The sequence below is a fragment of the Chlorocebus sabaeus genome, chromosome 6, assembly GCF_047675955.1.
Source record: "Chlorocebus sabaeus isolate Y175 chromosome 6, mChlSab1.0.hap1, whole genome shotgun sequence".
Lineage (NCBI taxonomy): Eukaryota > Metazoa > Chordata > Mammalia > Primates > Cercopithecidae > Chlorocebus > Chlorocebus sabaeus.
In genome coordinates, this window is record NC_132909.1 from 27,730,913 (window position 1) to 27,747,330 (window position 16,418).

Consider the following 16,418-nt stretch of genomic DNA (forward strand, 5'->3'; position numbering starts at 1 on the left):
GTTCTCTGCGCCCGAGTGAGCGTCCACCCCGGAATGACCAGCACTTTCAGCTCAATAACACATTAATACAATTAACTGTTTTAATCAAATGACCATGAAATTAAATATGTTCCTGTTGGAAGAAAAAAAAAAAGGATATCTTCTTGGAAATATATTTTTTGAGTCCAACATGCTAATATATTTCTTAACATGACTGTTTCATTATTTTCCATTTGCATCTCATCTCATTTCTCTCTCTCTCTCTCTCTCAGTGTTTCTTTCCATCTCTCTCTCTCAATTCCCCGTGCAAAATCAAAATCTTATGTAGGTCATTGATTTTTACATCCACAGACAATGGACACCAGCAACTTGCAGAAATCAGACCGTGCCATTTGGAGAGAGTGCACAAAACATAATGCCACATATACTCTGGGGTGGGGGGAGTGGGGGCCCAGGAACCGGCAACTCGGTCTGTGTTGAGGCCAGAGTCTGGCAGGCTCCATACGGAGTCCATTTTCCTAATGCTGAGCATTAGCTTCATGAGGATGGATTATGCTGCTGGTGTAATATACACAAACGGTGATGATAAATTCTAAACTAAATGTATACACTGCAATTGGAGCAGTGGAGAAATTAGCGGTAAGTGCAGAAGTTACAGTCTGAGAAACTGGGAATTACACATTACTATCTTTCTAAAGTAACTGCCACTGGATCCACGATCACTCTTATTTTTTATTTTCTAAGATGGCTAAAATGGTATGTCTACTAATACCCAATTATCTGCTTCACAATTTTTTTTTTTTTCAGATGAATGTTAAAGCCAAAGGTTAAAGTCCTAAGTGAGTGGCCAAGACTGCTCCCATCGACAGGGATGGTCTCAGTTCCCCCCTCCCCGGTTGACCTCCATTTAACCTTTAAATTGACCTCGAATGAGTTTATTTTCCTTCTCTTCATGTGGATGGCAGTCCCATGGGAGGGGACCCTCTTTTCCTGGGTGGATAATTACATTGTGGCTTTCAACTGCACAGCACTCGGTGTCAGCCCTTGTTGTGTTGACGCACCTCCTTCCTGGGCGCTGCCCACATACAGCCTGTGCGCTGCCGCTGTGCGTACCACACCATCCCCTTCCTTCCCTTCCGCATACCTTCCCCTGCACACCTACTGAGTATCAGGTCCAGGTAAGCATTGTGGCACCGAAGGTCTCTGCCCCCAGAAAGCTTTCTTTCTAGCCTATTTGTCCCAACTGTTGAATTTCATCAGGAGTGTGCCACAGCAGAGAATCAGTGACTGCTGCGGGAGTACCCAAGCACCACGATGGAGCCTGTTATTGAAGGCAGACAGCCTGGAGGAGGTGACAAGGGTCTCCTGTGCCAGCCACTGTGCTTGGTGCCACACTAATCTGTCTTCTCAAGTCCTCCTCACCGGGTGGGATGATGGGTTGTTTGGTTCTCTGTCTTCTCCAGGAGACAGCTCAACTATGGTGGGAGAGGTCCCTGAACAGGGCAGGGAGAGGCCATTGTGGGAGGGCACAGCTCTGGCCCCAGTTCCCACACTCCCGTCCTCCCCAGAGGCCTAAAGGAAGCATGAGTCCTGTGTAAAAGAATTCACACCTAACTTACCTGACCAAGGAAGGCTACTGTTAAAGGCTGTAATGCAAACCCATCAGGGTGCTCTGAGACACCACAGCGGGGCCTGCGGCTGGAGACCCAAGGAGAAGAGGAAATTCACAAGCACTGGCTGGTCTGCACCATTTTCCTAAACCTTAGACCCAGAGACAGAGTACCTCCTGGGCATGAGTCTCTCAAGGCTGTCTGTAGGACTCGGCATCTCCTATGGAAGATTCGTGAGCAAAGTCAGGTGGACAGAGGAACTGAGAAGACCCAGGGGGCCTAGGGGCTGAGGCTGCCAGGGGAGGAGGAGGAAGGTGAGGTTTCTGTTTCAGAAGGTTCCAGGAGGTTCTGGAGGGTTCCAGAGTGCACACACCAGGGTGTTGCTCCTTGTTCCTGGTGGCATTAATGGTCTGTCTGTCTCTGGCTAGGAGGGAAGGCCACAGGGGACTATACATCCCAACAATTTCCCTCTAGGGTGGGAGAAGGAAGGCACCCACCAGTCCAAGCATCCAGAACAGAATGAAAGGTTGAGCCATCACTGAGGCAACCCATAGGATTAATCGGCTCATTTCATTCATGAGGTTAACTGGTTCGTCTTATGCTGGTTATGGTTGTATTCCCCCATCACACGCAGCTCCACTCAGAAGTCCTCCTCTCACCAGCCTGCCTTAATTTCCCCATGTGAAGTAGCCCTCCTTCAACTCTCCGTCCCATCACACAGAGCCATCTGACATGTCTTGTTCATTCATTTACTTGTTTATTTTCATCTCCCTCCCACCCCCCACCCCAAATTCAAGTCCTCCAAAATAGAAGCCAGGACTGCTATAGTATTTCACAAAATGAAAATGCAGGCCCTCTGGTTCGAAAACTGTTACGAATTTCACGAATGTTACGAATGTGATGGTGACATTAGAACATTAAACCAAGGAGAGGCCCTTTTAAGTGCAGGATTCTGATTGAAGACACAGCTAGCACAGATTGGTGGCCTCCTGAAAAGGGCCTGTCCAGCCCCAACTACGTCACTACCGTGCCCAGAACAGTGCCTAGCAGACAGTGAATGCTCAATGCGCACTGAAGAATGGACGGTGCAGCCTCTGCCACCCCATAGGGTGACACTCTTATTTTCACCATTACTAGAAGAGACCGGGCATCTCCTGGTGTGAGGCAGGCTGACTGAATGAATGAATGAATGAACAAAGGAAATATCTGAAGCATAATTGGGCTTAGAGAAGGGAGAGATTGCTTCCATTGCACAAGATGAGACAGGGCTTCAGGGAGGAAGGAGAGCTCTGTTTTTAACAATACGTAGATTTAAATAGGGGAGAAGTGGGCATTGCAGCCAGACACAGCAAATGTAACCATGGGACCCCATCTCTGTTCCAGGAGCACCGCTGGGATGGAATGTGGGGTATATACGGGAATGCAGTGGGAAATGCCCAGGTGTTGGAGGCCGTCCTCTTTTCCTCTACAGCTTAAACTGGGACTTCCCTTGGAGATCTTCCCCACAGCAGCTGGGCAGTCAGGTAATTCCACAGGTGGGACCAGGGTTGGTAGATTCCCAGCTGGCCCCAAAGCAGGGCTTTGGATGACAGAGGGAGTGGGGTTAGGATGTGGCAAAGAGAAACTGATTGTCTTAGTCTCAAGGATGTCCTCGTTTTCTCTGAGTGAGGTATCCTAGAGAGCCGGCTGAGTGTGGCTGGCCAATACTCGGCCTCTGTGGTTGTCATTCATTCATTCATTACTCATGGAGGTGGGTGGATGATGACAAAACCTGTACTATGTGCAAGTTATTTTAAGGGCTTCCAAAAAAGTTAGAACAATGATTTTGCAACTGAGGAAGCCACAGTCCATGAGGATGAGTGTTACAAAGACAGTAAGAAGCAAGCGGCACCAGAGAGAGATGCTGATGTTGGGCTGCGGCTGTCGAGAGGAGTGAGGCCCTGAAGGCTGCCATCAGGGGAAGCTTCTGGTCTGCTGGAAAGGCTTCCTGAACATCTCCAAGTCCAGGTCAGGGATGGCCTCAGGGTCTGCTCCAGGGGCCTGGCTCTCCGGACCACTGTCCTGTCAGGCGCTCCAACATACTCAGTTTCTAAATGCGTCCTTCCAACAGGAAGCATGGCACTCCTCTTCCCAGGGGCGATCCTGCCCACTGGACGCGCTACTGCTGGGGAATATTAGGCACTAGCAGAGGAAGCAAACAGCAGGGGCAGAGGCTTGGGTGGGGAACATCGGAAGACCAGCCCCCAGAAATTAGCTCCGATTTCTACTGGGTTTTGCAGCCAGATTCTTTCCATTCAGGTTCATTATTACAGCCTGTCTTTTATTTTTATTTTTTCTGCTTTCTGCTAAGACCAGATTAGATTCTCATCAAAAGTCTAGGGGGTTGGGGAGAGCATTTATGGAGATCAGCCTGTGTTTCGGGCATCAGCGGTTAACCGGGTAATATACACTTCTATTACCCTCCATGCAGTCCTCGGAGGATCAATGCGAGGGGTTTAACGACCACACAACGGAAAACATACATTCCTGCTGCCTTGGAGCCGCCATCGGGAGCCTGTGTATATGTTTCCCTCATTATTTGGATGTGCCGTTTGAATGTTGTGATCAGTGATTCAGTGCACATGATTCATCAGGAAGGCATTTGCTCGGCAGACATGTGAGGAGCTGTCTGCCTCTTCAATCTCACTGACAGGGCAAAAATGCTGATTTATAGTAAATCATTAAAATCTGCTTATTATGGCACGGCTTGTTCCTCTTCCCCACTTCAAGCCCGCAACTTGATCTGCATCGTGTCTCTTACAATTTTATACTACAGCAAGCAGTTATTTAAACAAGAGGGGAAGGCTCCTTAGTCTTTATTAGTGCATATGAAAGGATATTTTGTTTAAAGAAGACTAATTAAGAATGCAGACGATTTTCTTGCTCCGTGTGTGTGTGGGGGGGAAATATAAAGATTTAAAATGTCGAAGCGGAACAAAGAATTACTGTACTAAAACAATACTTAAGAATGATGATTTGGTACCTATTTTAAATAGCCGTAAAATATCAGTTCACATGTTGACAAAATTATTGAGGAGGCAGGGGCTTGGGGGCTGGTCTCCTTGAGTTTGGGTTGGAGGGAGGCCATGAAGATCTCTAATAGAAATGAATACAACCAGAGAATAATGCTATTATTGTGTTCAACTCCAATATTGTGACAAAGGGTACATTGCTTTAAAAATCATGGGTAAAGTTTTATTCTTTAAAGGGAGAAGATTTAAGAATTGGTGGAAGCATAATATGAGAATATGTTGCATGCCAGGTAAACAAAGAAATAACACAAAGAGGTCTATATTTTGTATGTGTTACTTACAGTAAAAAAAAAAAAAAAATTAATTTGATGCCTGGGGACAAAAATCCTTGCCACTGAATTACAAAGAAGTGAATAAACTGACTCAAAATTAATCCATACAGATCTGTCCCCTTAATAAGACTAATTCCAGAGAACAAAGCAGAGCATAATGCATTTTAAATTAAGTTGGAAAATGCATAATTTATATTTGTTTTATTTCTTCATATTTTAACACAGGTGCGTTCCAGAATGCTAAGAACCAAAGGAGAAGGGCATGCTTCTGTCCGTGGCTTTTTACTTTTTAAAACTGAAGGATCTCACATTTCTCCTCCTGTTCAGGAAGTGAGAGCAGAATGAGACAGAAAAGATGAATGCAGCGAGAAAGAATGAAGTGAGTATGTTTGGTTAAAATTAATTTTTAGGGCTTCTAATTTCTGATGTGACATTCAGCAACAGTTAAAAAAACACACACACCACATTCATCTGGATGAAAATCATGTTTTCCTTTTGTCTCAAGTGGTAGTTTTAGGAGAAGCTGGGTGGGGTAGAAGAGCTCAGCTGGAGGGACTGCAGTGACTCCACGGACGAGTGAAGGACCCTCATCCTGCCCACCTGGCCCAAGCAGGACTGATGGGCAGAGGAAGATGGCCCAGGGCACAGCAGGGAGATGGTCTTATTTCCTTAAGCCTTCACTCTCCTTTCTTTTCTAGTCTCTAACCTCATCCCTAACCTACCTCAGCTTGGTTCCTGCCCACCATTTCTATGACATACAAAATGTATCCAACTTAACTCATTGGCTCATTTCATCTTAACTCATTTTAAATGGTGTGTTTCTGTTTGGTTTTCTTTGAAAATCACAACCTAGACACAGCCTAGCTATGACTATTAAAATCAAATTGAATGACTTAAAATTATTCTTTAACATAAATTGCTCTTTGGAGAGACCCGTGCCAATGATTAAATTGTAAGGAAAATTTAGAGGAAAATAGAACCGGTATCTACTTAGCTACTGAGCAACTACGAGGGAAGAGACACGGAGCCAAGAGGTCTGCAGCTGTTATCTCATCTGCCTGTAACAAAGTCCTTCAAGCCGGGGCAGAGTCACAGGCCTATGGTGGGAGGGGAGAAGACTGAGCAAGTTCCTGACAGCTTCCAAGCCCCAGAGTAGAAATCTGACTCAGGTCTGTCTGAGCCCATATTGGCAACCATCATTCATTATGAGCTTTAAAACCTGGACAGAAATCAAGTCCACTGCCCAAGCTCACGTGCGCTCTGATGGGCTATAACCACCCGGTACTTCCTAGCTGTGAAGACAGTAGGACTGACACATTCTTTATAAAGCAGAGCCAATGTGGTCACAGGACATGGACCACTAACTTGCCAATAACCCTTTAGATAGTGAAACCATCACACTGATTTTTTTGTGAGTCTGACTTTTGGGGCTTAGTTCTGATTTTTTTTCTTCCGTGGAGCAGATCAGTACTTCTCTCATTTGCATCCAGAGAAGAAGATACTGTTTAAGGCACTGACTTCCAACCTGCTAAAACTTGCCTTGCTTTTGGAAGGTCGAATGAGATGCTACTTAAAATAGGGTATTCCAGCTGGTTAGGTTTGGAGTTCAGATATACAAAAGTCAATGATACACTAGGTGCATTTTTATTCATGCCAAACTTGATATTTGATAGATTTATTCGGATCAAGTCCCGATTTTCCTTCCTACATTTTTGTGGCAGATACCAGTTTGATTGTTGCTGGATGAAGCCAGCCTGTTGCCTTCTGGGCTTGCTAAGTCACCTTGCCATCACGGTGCCACCCTTTCCACCTTGTCTCTGTGGCATCAGGGATTTACTCAGTTTACAGTCTTGCCTCTGTGTCTCTACCATCCCTTCTTCCCTCACTCCATTGCCTCTGCAGTAAAGTTAATTGTAGGAGAGGGTCAGGGAGCCAGGGCGTTCTCAAGCAGGGAAGAGATATATTCTTCCAGAGACAATAAGCACACATTGGGATCTAGCCTTTCTTAGAGTTTAGCAGTTGATTTTCTGCTGTGGTCGAATTTTGGCTTTGTTTTTGCTTGTAGCCTTGTGGTCCTTCTGTTTCACGCTCTTGCACGATCTTCCCATGTCTTGGTGACCAAGCTCTTCTAGCCTGAATCAGCATGGAGAACAAGCAGAGGATGGATTTCTGCAAGATGTGAGGACTGCAATATTCCCGTTTGCGCATGAACCACAGCTGCTGTCCCTAGGTGAGCCACAGATGGACATGCAGGTCACAGCCCAGCCCACTGTATGGCTTTGCCTGGGCCTAGTACTCACTCTCTGTTCCCATCCTGGCAGATCCCCTGACCTCTGGAGAAGGCTGCTACCATTGCACTGACCCAACCTCACCAAGGCATCAAAGGACAAAAGAAGGAACCAAAACGTGGGTGTCATTACTGCAAGTCCCATCGAGGTAATATTCCAGTGGCACTGCATCTTCGGTGGCTGTCTGTCTTGTCCACTTTCTGGGCCCTTCCTCTGCTTTACCCCAGGTGCCCAATGCCTTCAGCTTCCTGCCTTAAGTTAGAGGGAGACATCTGAGGCCAGATCCATCCACAAACTCCGATTGCAATTACCCCTTCCTGGGGTCCTTGCACCCTGAAAAGTGATCTTGAGAAAGGGCTGTAATGAAACGGTGGCAAGGAACCCTATGGAAGAATTCAATCTAGTTTGGTAGCCATGGAAAGATGGATATTTGTGACTACAAACACTATTAAGAAATATTATGCCATGGATGGGTTGCTCCAAAGAGAGACAGACTGAAGCCAGTTTGGGCATATGAGTCCATTTTCATGCTTCTAATAAAGACATACCTGAGATTGCATAATTTATAAAGAAAAAGAGGTTTAATGGGTTCACAGTTCCACTTGGCTACAGAGGTCTCAATCATGGCAGAAGGTGGAAGGTATGTCTTACATGGTGGCAGGGAAGAGAGAAGTGAGTGTGAAGCAAAGGGGAAACCACTTATAAAACAATGAGATCTCGTGAGATTTATTCACTATCACGAAAACAGGATGGGAGAAACTGTCTCCATGATTCAGTTATCTCCCACTACGTCCCTCCCACACAACACATGGGAATTATGAGAGCTGCAGTTCAATATGAGATTTGGGTGGGGACACAGCCAAACCATACCAATGGGTTAAGTGAAACTGAACATTTTTTTTTTTACCTCCTTGAGACTCATTTTCCATATTTAAAGCAGAGATGAAGAGATGTTATGTCCTTTGTGAACATTATGGTCCACTGTTGTATTTATTTCCATCATCTGAAAACTATTCCCCCTCCCCACCGTCCCACCTCCCTCTTTTAGCTGCAGAGTCTCCTCCAACCCTCTCACTGTTGAAAGAGATGTTGGCATCTTCTGTTGGGACTGTCTTTCTTCTCAGTCACTCCCTACAGTGCCTGGGTCATCCTGGGATGCCTCCTGACTTCACCATCCTCCTGAAATGCCTTGAGCATGGTCTGCTTTCATCCTTGCCTGTTTCTCTAGACAGCCCTCTACTACTGGCAGTTTTCTCCTTTTATGAACATGCCTCTCTCTGCCATCCACACCACCACCTCTCCTTGTTCATCATTGTATGTTGCTGCTTCCAGGCTGTGAACTCGACTCTGCTGTCTTAGCAATCTGCACACAGAACTGTTCTCTCTCTCTCTTTTCTGTGTGTGTGTGTGAGAGAGAGAGACCGAGTCTCCCTTTGACACCCAGGCTGGAATGCAGGGGCACAATCATGGCTCACTACAGCATTGAAGGCCCAGGTGCAGGAGAGTCTCCTGCCTTAGTCTCCCAAGTAGCCAGGATCAGAGTTAGCCACCCTACACGTGACTGACAGTTGTTGTGTTTTGTTTTGTTTTTTTTCCTTGAGATGGAGCCTTGCTCTGTCGCCCAGGCTGGAGTGCAGTGGTGCGATCGCAGCTCACTGCAACTTCGAACTTCCGGGTTCACACCATTCTCCTGCCTCAGCCTCCTGAGTAGCTGGGACTACAGGCACTCACCACCACGCCTGGCTAATCGTTTGTGTATTTTTAGCGGAGATGGGGTTTCACCGTGTTAGCCAGGATGGTCTCTATCTCCTGACCTCGTGATCCGCCTGCCTCAGCCTCCCAAAGTGCTGGGAATACAGGTGTCAGCCACTGTGCCCAGCTTAACAATTTTTTACGACTTATTATTTGTAGAGATGAGTCTTTTTAAGATGAATCTCCCTGAGTTGCCCAGGTTGGTCTTGAACCCCTGGGCTCAAGCAATCCTCCCACTTCAGCCTCCCAAAGGACTGGGATTTCAGGCATGAGCCATGCGCTTGGCTGTTTTTCTCTATTCAATCTTACTGATTCTCACGGACTCAAACTACCCTCTAAATCAAAGGTTATCTCTTAGGAGGTTTCTTGAAAAATTTGATAAAAGTTGTGGACCTTTTCTTCAAAAAAAGGCATAGAATTTTGCATCACTCTTCAAGGAGTAGACTCTTTGAAGGCCCAATAGAATGATGTCAACAATGACAATGATAATAACAGTAATAACAGTAACTCCCTGAAGCTTCTATAATAATATAATATTATGGTTGCAGCAACAGCAACAACAATAACAGTAACTAAGCTTTATTAATGTCTCAAAAGTTACACAACAACCACAATAACTAATGTTTCCTTACTGACCAGGAAGTACAGTGAATGGAGACAGAACTGGGCCCCTTCTCCATATGGTTGTTGAGACTTCCTCCCACAGACCTTAACGTCATGGATCAGTGTATTAGTTCATTCTAACGCTGCTAATAAAGACATACCCAAGACTGGGTAATTTATAAAAGAGGTTTAATGGACTCACCATTCCACATGGCTAGGGAGGTCTCACAATCATGGTGGAAGGTGAAGGAGGAGCAAAGGCACATCTTACATGGTGGCAGGCAGGAGAGTGTGGGCAGGGGAACTCCCCATTATAAAACCATCAGATCTCATGAGACTTATTCACTATCATGAGAATGGTATGGGAAAAAACCACCCCCATGATTCAATTACCTCCCACCAGGTATCTCCCACAACACATGGGAATTAAGGGAGCTACATTTCAAGATGAGATTTGAGGGGGACACTGCTAAACCATATCAATCAGTAAACCAGGCTTCCAAGTTTGTTGAAATTTCCATCCTTCTCTCTGTGAATATCCTATCTCCAATGCCATCATGTTACCACAAATGACAAGATTTCATTCTTTTTTATGGCCCCATACTACTCCATTGTGTATATCCACCACCTTTTCTTTATCCATTCGTCTGCTGATGAACACTTAGGTTGATTCCGTATCTTTGCTACTGTGAATAGTGCTGTGATGGAAATATTTCTAACAGGGGAACAGAAATCAGGCACAATCCTCAAGCTGCCGTGTTACCCTGACTGCCCCTCATGCATGCCCATGTGTCCCAATTTGGATGACAATTCTGAGATAGTTTCCCTAAGTATCCCCTTATTATACATAAGACAGGGGCCTCAGTGGCTATCATGTTTAGGATTTACCAAAAACAGACCTCAGACGAAGATTTGGGTGCCTGTAGTTCATTTCGAGTGTGATCCCAAGAAGCCGGATGAGAGGAAGGGGAGACAGGGAAGACAGAAAATCAATAAAGTGAGTGTTAAACAGGGGTTACTTCTCCTGCAAAATGGGAATGACCCCTTGGGTTTGTGCTGAGAGATACTGCAAAACAGAGATTGTTAGAAATACAAATTTTTCAAAAAAACCTTTTCTTGTTACATAATATTTTACATGTTTATGGGATACATGTGAGCATTTGTTACATGCATGTAATGTGTAAAGATCAAATCATGGTATTTGGGGTATCCATCACCTTCGGTATCTATGTGTTGGGAACATTTCAAGTCCTCTCCTCCGGCTATGTTGAAATAAACAATATATTTTTGCTAAGGACTGTCACCCTAGCCTAGTGTCAATAATTAGCACTTTTTTCCTTCTATCCAGCTGTATGTTAGCATCCACTCACCAACATCTCTTCATTTCCTCCTCCCACCCTCACACCCTTCCAGCCTCTGGTATCCATCATTTTATTCTCTATGAGATAAATTTCTTTACCTCTTACATATGAGTGAGAGCATGTGGTATTTATCTTTCTGTACCTGGCTTATTTCACTTAATGTAATGACCTCCAGTTCCATCCATGTTGCTGCAAATAACAAGATTTCATTCTTTTGTTTTTATTTTTTTGCCTGAAAGGTATTCTATTGTGTATGTATACCACATTTTCTTTATCCATTGGTCCACTGATGGCCACTGAGGTTGATTTGATGTCTTTGCTATTGTGAATAGTGCTAAGCTAAACATGTGAGTGCAGGTATCTCTCCGATACACAGATTTCTTTGCCTTTGGATAAATACCCAGTAGTAGGATTGCTGAATCGAATGGTAGTTCTATTTTTAGTTTTTTGGGAAATCTCCATACTGTTTTCCATAGTGACTGTACTAACTTGCATTCCCACCAACAGTGTTTAAGAGCTCTCTTTTCTCTACATTCTCACCAGCATCTGTTATTTTTTGTCTTTTTAATAATAGCCATTCTCACTAGGGTGAGATGATAGCTCATTGTGGTTTTGATGTGCATAGAAACGCAAATCTTATTCCCTCCCAACCCGGCCTAATAACTCAGAGTCTCTGGAGAAGGCCTAGGAATGTGAGTTTTAGCAATCTCTCCAGGGGAAAAGGTTGGGCTCAACTTTGAGGAACAATGGCGTGGAATGCACACAGATGGGCTCCCCAAGGGGCCAGGAAATGGGTATTTATCTAACAGAGTCCCTCCCTCAAAAACTGAGGGTTGTTCCTGAGGGGTCACCTCCCATAACGTTGTCTCTTCTGTGCAGGTGCCAGGCAGTGACAAAACCAGAGAATGTCTCAGGCAGAGAGACACAGAAAACCACAGGTCTGAATGGCAACCACATGTAAGCAACTTCTGGGTTGGCCAGGGAGTATTGTGGGGCGGTGACAGGGCCTGCTTCAAATCCCTTCATCTAGGTTATGACAATTTCCAAGTTTAGGCCTCTCCTCAATTCCAAATGTGGATACGTCCAACTGGAAGCCTCATTAACACACCCAAAACTGTAGTCATCATCTTCTGTATCCCCTCGAAACTTCCTTGCTCCTCATACCTAGAACCATCCATCGCTCCATTCCTTACAATCTAGACCTGGGTCATGCAGTTGAGCTCCTTCCCTTCATGTCCCCAATCAAAGTGGCCATTAAGGGCTGCCATTTTACCTTCTTAGTATGCATTCAACCCTTTAATTTCTCTCCTTCTCCACCACCACTCCTTATTTTGAGTCTCTTTCACTTCTACCTGAGGTTGTCAACGGATCTCTGTGCTACCAGTCTTATATATACCCCAATCCATTTCATATATAATTGTCACTATGGTCTCCTTGAAGCAACAACCTGACCATGAGACTGTCCTGCTGAAACCTCTCCTGGCTCCCATTGTCCAGGGATGAAGGCATTATCCTGACCTGCCAGCAGCTGCCTAAGTGGTATCCATGCTGAACCTAACAATTCCTGAGTAAGTCATGCTCCCCTGCACCCTGGACCTTGGACCTTCACACACGCCCTTCCTTTGCCTGGTTTACTCTTCACTCTCGGTCCTCATGCTCACTCTTGTCCCTGGCATCTCATGTGCCTGGTATAGGATGCTATGCCTAGAATCCTCTGCCTGGCATCCCCTGCCCCAACTCTGGCAGGTTCAGATTCCTCCGAGGGCATTCTAAGAAAATATCTGCAGACTTCTCCTTTAGCATGTATCACCCTGGAACATAGTTACCTGGACACCTGTCTGTCTTCCACACTGAATGACGAGCTTCACAAGAGAATGCACCAGGTCACACTGATTTGTCTATCAGCAGCACCAAGAACAGTACATGGCGTGTAGCATGACCTTAATAATTCATTCAAATGAGCAAACAGATGAGTGAGAGAAATGTGGGACAGCAGATGTTTAATCAAAGTTACTTCCTTCCTCCTTATGCTCTCTCCCGTCTTGCCATGTTAGGCAAACGCCTAGCTTGTCTTGGGGAAGCCTGTCCTGAAAGCCAAGGCATGCTACACATAGGCTGGTCTGAAATCATGGGCTCCCCCTGCCCTTCACTTCCTAACTCAACAGGCCATTGTGCAATTTTGCATCTCAGTTCTTATTTTGGTTTATTTCTATGTTTATGTTTTTCATAATTGTTTCTGAAAAGTAACTATTGTTTTCAATGATTTGTTGCGTATTTTAAAATTCTGACATTTCCCTTTGCATGAGTCTCTTTATCTTGCTGGGTCTTTCCCAGGAGCGTGGGATGCGTGAACTAGATTAGTGTCTTTGTTCTGTGACTTCAGGAAAGCCATTAGACCCCGCTAATAACTGCTTTCTCTTTTTTTTTAAGGAAGCCATGAAGTTTCGCTTGATGATGCATAAGAGTAGACAAAGGAGAAGGTGCCCAGAATTCATACGTAATAACCATGGCCTATTCCAAAGCTTTCAGTGCTTCCCCCCTAGGCCCTGATTGGCATCTCTTTCCATTCTAAAAAATAACACACCTACAAAGATGTACTTGACATTGACACAGGGAACCCAGAGATACCGATTACTACATGTTCAATGGTCAGTTGGAGTCTGCATTTTATTAGACAAAATAATCTATATAAGACTCGTTTTTGTGTCTACCTTAAAGGGTAATGAGGCCTTCCAGTTTCAGCTCCAACAAGAAAAGAGCTTGGAAGTCAACGTTTTTGTCCCAAAAAGAACAGAAAGCTGGACAAACTGAAAAGAAACAATTTTTCTTTGACCCATTGATGAGGTGGCAGGGCAAAGCCACACTGAGACCTGGAAAGATAGGGGCATCTGGACAGATATGGTAACAAAAATCTGCTTGCGTGGAGCTGAAGCCACAGGAGGCATAAACTGGCAGGATCATTTAGGTGTCTGCTTTGGTGATTTGCTGGAGTTTGAAAGTGAACTTGTGTGAGAATGAGCAACTCCAGGGGCTGAATTCTTAGGACGAAGCCCACAGCTCCGTGAGTTTCCAGAAACCCCAACAAGTTCTCATGGCGAGGCTAAAGAGAGATTTCCTCATCACTCTGACCAAGATGAATCATTATGACATATACCCAGAGCCTTCTCCAGTTCAAAGAGTTTCTCTCCAGGGAAAAGGATGTACCCAGAGCACCATTCTGAAACTTGATCCCAGGCTGAGAAAGGGTCTGCCACTTAAGGCCCCTCCAGTCTTCCTATAGTACCTAAAAAAGGGTAGAGGTTGGAACATTGTCAGCCAGGATCTGGGATCTGGGTTTCAAGGAAATGTTTTGGGAATACTGAAGCCAGGAAAGGGAGTAGGGGGTGGAGGGGTAAACTGTACCATTGTTTTTTCATTCTAGAAGTGGAGCAACACTTGCAAAGGTCACAACCCCGAGAAGCAAGGCCACCAAAATATTGAGATTTAATTAGATTATAGAATGGTCCCCCGCCCCAACATGTTATCACCACACAGTATGGTAACATTGGATAACAATGGAAAACGTTGCATGTTGCAGACTCTCTGAGGTGGAGTCCATAGGGAGGCCCAAAGTCAAAAAGTGAGATCAAAACAAGCACACTAGAGGAACTGGAAGTTTCTGGTACCTACAGCTGCAACAAACATTAAACACAGCGCAACTCCTACTCAGATTAACATAAATCCCCACATTAAAGGCTGATATACCACAGTTCCTATTGCCCCATACAAGTCTGACTTTCAACGAAACATCACAAGTTGCACTAAAAAGAAAGATAAAGCACAGTCTGAAGAGATAAAACAAGTGTTAGAAATAGACTCAGAAATGGCAATGTTGGTATTATCAGACAGAGGATTTAAAATAACTATGAAGCAAAAGCTATTTTTTGAAGTAGTTAATACCACTTAAACCTTTGTTTCTCTAAGTTTAAAAGAAACTACTACTAGAATTACTGTCTATTGTGTAAATTAAAATAATTAAAGCAAAAACATTTGAAGAAAATATAATTCAAAGGGCATAAAACATGATACAAAGAACTCAGTGAAAGAGTGACATATTAATAAACTGAAACAAAAGCAAAATGGCAATTAAAGTCCATGAGGTCATCTTTTGTTTTTTCTTTTCTCTCCTTTTCTTTTCTTTTCTTTTCTTTTCTTTTCCTTTCCTTTCTTTTCTTTTCCTTTCCTTTCCTTTCCTTTTTTTTTAGAGACATGGTCTCACTCTGTTGCCTAGGCTGGAGTTCAATAGCACAATCACAGCTCACTTGCAGCCTTGACCTCCTGGCCTCAAGCAATCCTCCTGCCACAGTTTCCTGAGTAGCTGAGATCACAGGCACATACCACCATACCTGGCTCTTTTATTTTATTCTTTTTTAGAGAAGGGTCTTGCTATGTTTCCCTGGCTGATCTTGAAGTCCTGGCCTCAAGCTATCCTACTGTTGTGGTCTCCCAATCAACTTTTCTATTAAAGACAATTTTCTTTGTCTTTAGTCAAAACCTCAAACTGAGCAAAAAGGAAAAGCTTAATAGTTGGCAAGGAAAGCCTAATACTGTAAAAATGGGGAAGGAAAGCAGCTTTTCCTGTTCCGTGCACTCTCTGAATATGGACCTACTTGTCCTTTGCTCTAAGGAGTAATTCCATCCTGTGGGGATCACTCTGGGTTTCAGTTCCAATCAGCTCTCCCTGGCGCAGGTGGAGAGCTCTGATTGCCTGGAATCCTCCCTCTCCCTTCTTTCCCTGTGAGCTGCCTCCTATATGTTTCCCACTTCTTGCTTCTTGTGATCCTGTCCAGCATCCAAAACTTTATAGGCAAGCCCTTTCCGTCTTTCAAGGAATGTATCTTCCCATGCTGCCTGGATCATTTCAGACATAAGAACATGACAGGCAGGCCTGACTTGTGCCTTGTCAACTTGGTACTCCAGCTCTTGTCTAAGGCCCCAAATGATATTTCCCAGAATGACCACGGAGGAATTCATGCGAGCTTCCCAGGGTGGGAAGGAGACAGAGGTCGTTATCAGAGGTTGGGGTGGGCAGACACGCTGACAGATAGATGCTGAGCTGACTGTTGGGCCCCAGCATGGCCTCACCTTACTCTTGCTCTATGACCAGCTCATCTTCCCATAGCACCCCCAAGACCGCCCCCAGGTGCTCGGCTGTAGGTCTGCAGAGGCAGTGGTTCCTACAGAGGGAACAGTTTCCACTGCAGGTCCACTGCAATGGGCTCCTCCTGCAGGGTCCCACTTCAGTGACTGGGTGTGTGTGCTTTTCAGATTTCCCCACAAGCTCAGGCTCATCCAGCCAGGCAGCCAGGCTCAGGAGGTCAACAAAGCTTTCCCTGATCCTCCAAATTTCCCCACTCCTTCTCACCCTTTACATTACTAGATCTTTTCCTGTCCATGTAAACTCTTATTTTTTTTTTAACTTTTATTTTAGGTTCTGGGGTAC

At 44.8% G+C, this 16,418-nt stretch overlaps 1 long non-coding RNA gene across 2 annotated transcripts; it reads left to right on the top strand.

The window, feature by feature from the left end:
- The first annotated feature begins 3,258 nt into the window (after nt 1–3,258).
- LOC103234434 (uncharacterized) lies at nt 3,259–15,894 on the top strand. 2 transcript variants are annotated; one of them, XR_005238278.2, is made up of 7 exons: nt 3,259–3,596; nt 5,158–5,311; nt 6,998–7,162; nt 7,254–7,368; nt 11,816–11,893; nt 12,377–12,504; nt 13,367–15,894. It is a non-coding gene; the product is annotated as an uncharacterized lncRNA (long non-coding RNA). The 2 variants fall into 2 exon arrangements; XR_005238279.2 differs by having other exon boundaries at nt 12,434–12,504.
- Nucleotides 15,895–16,418: the final 524 nt, after the last annotated feature.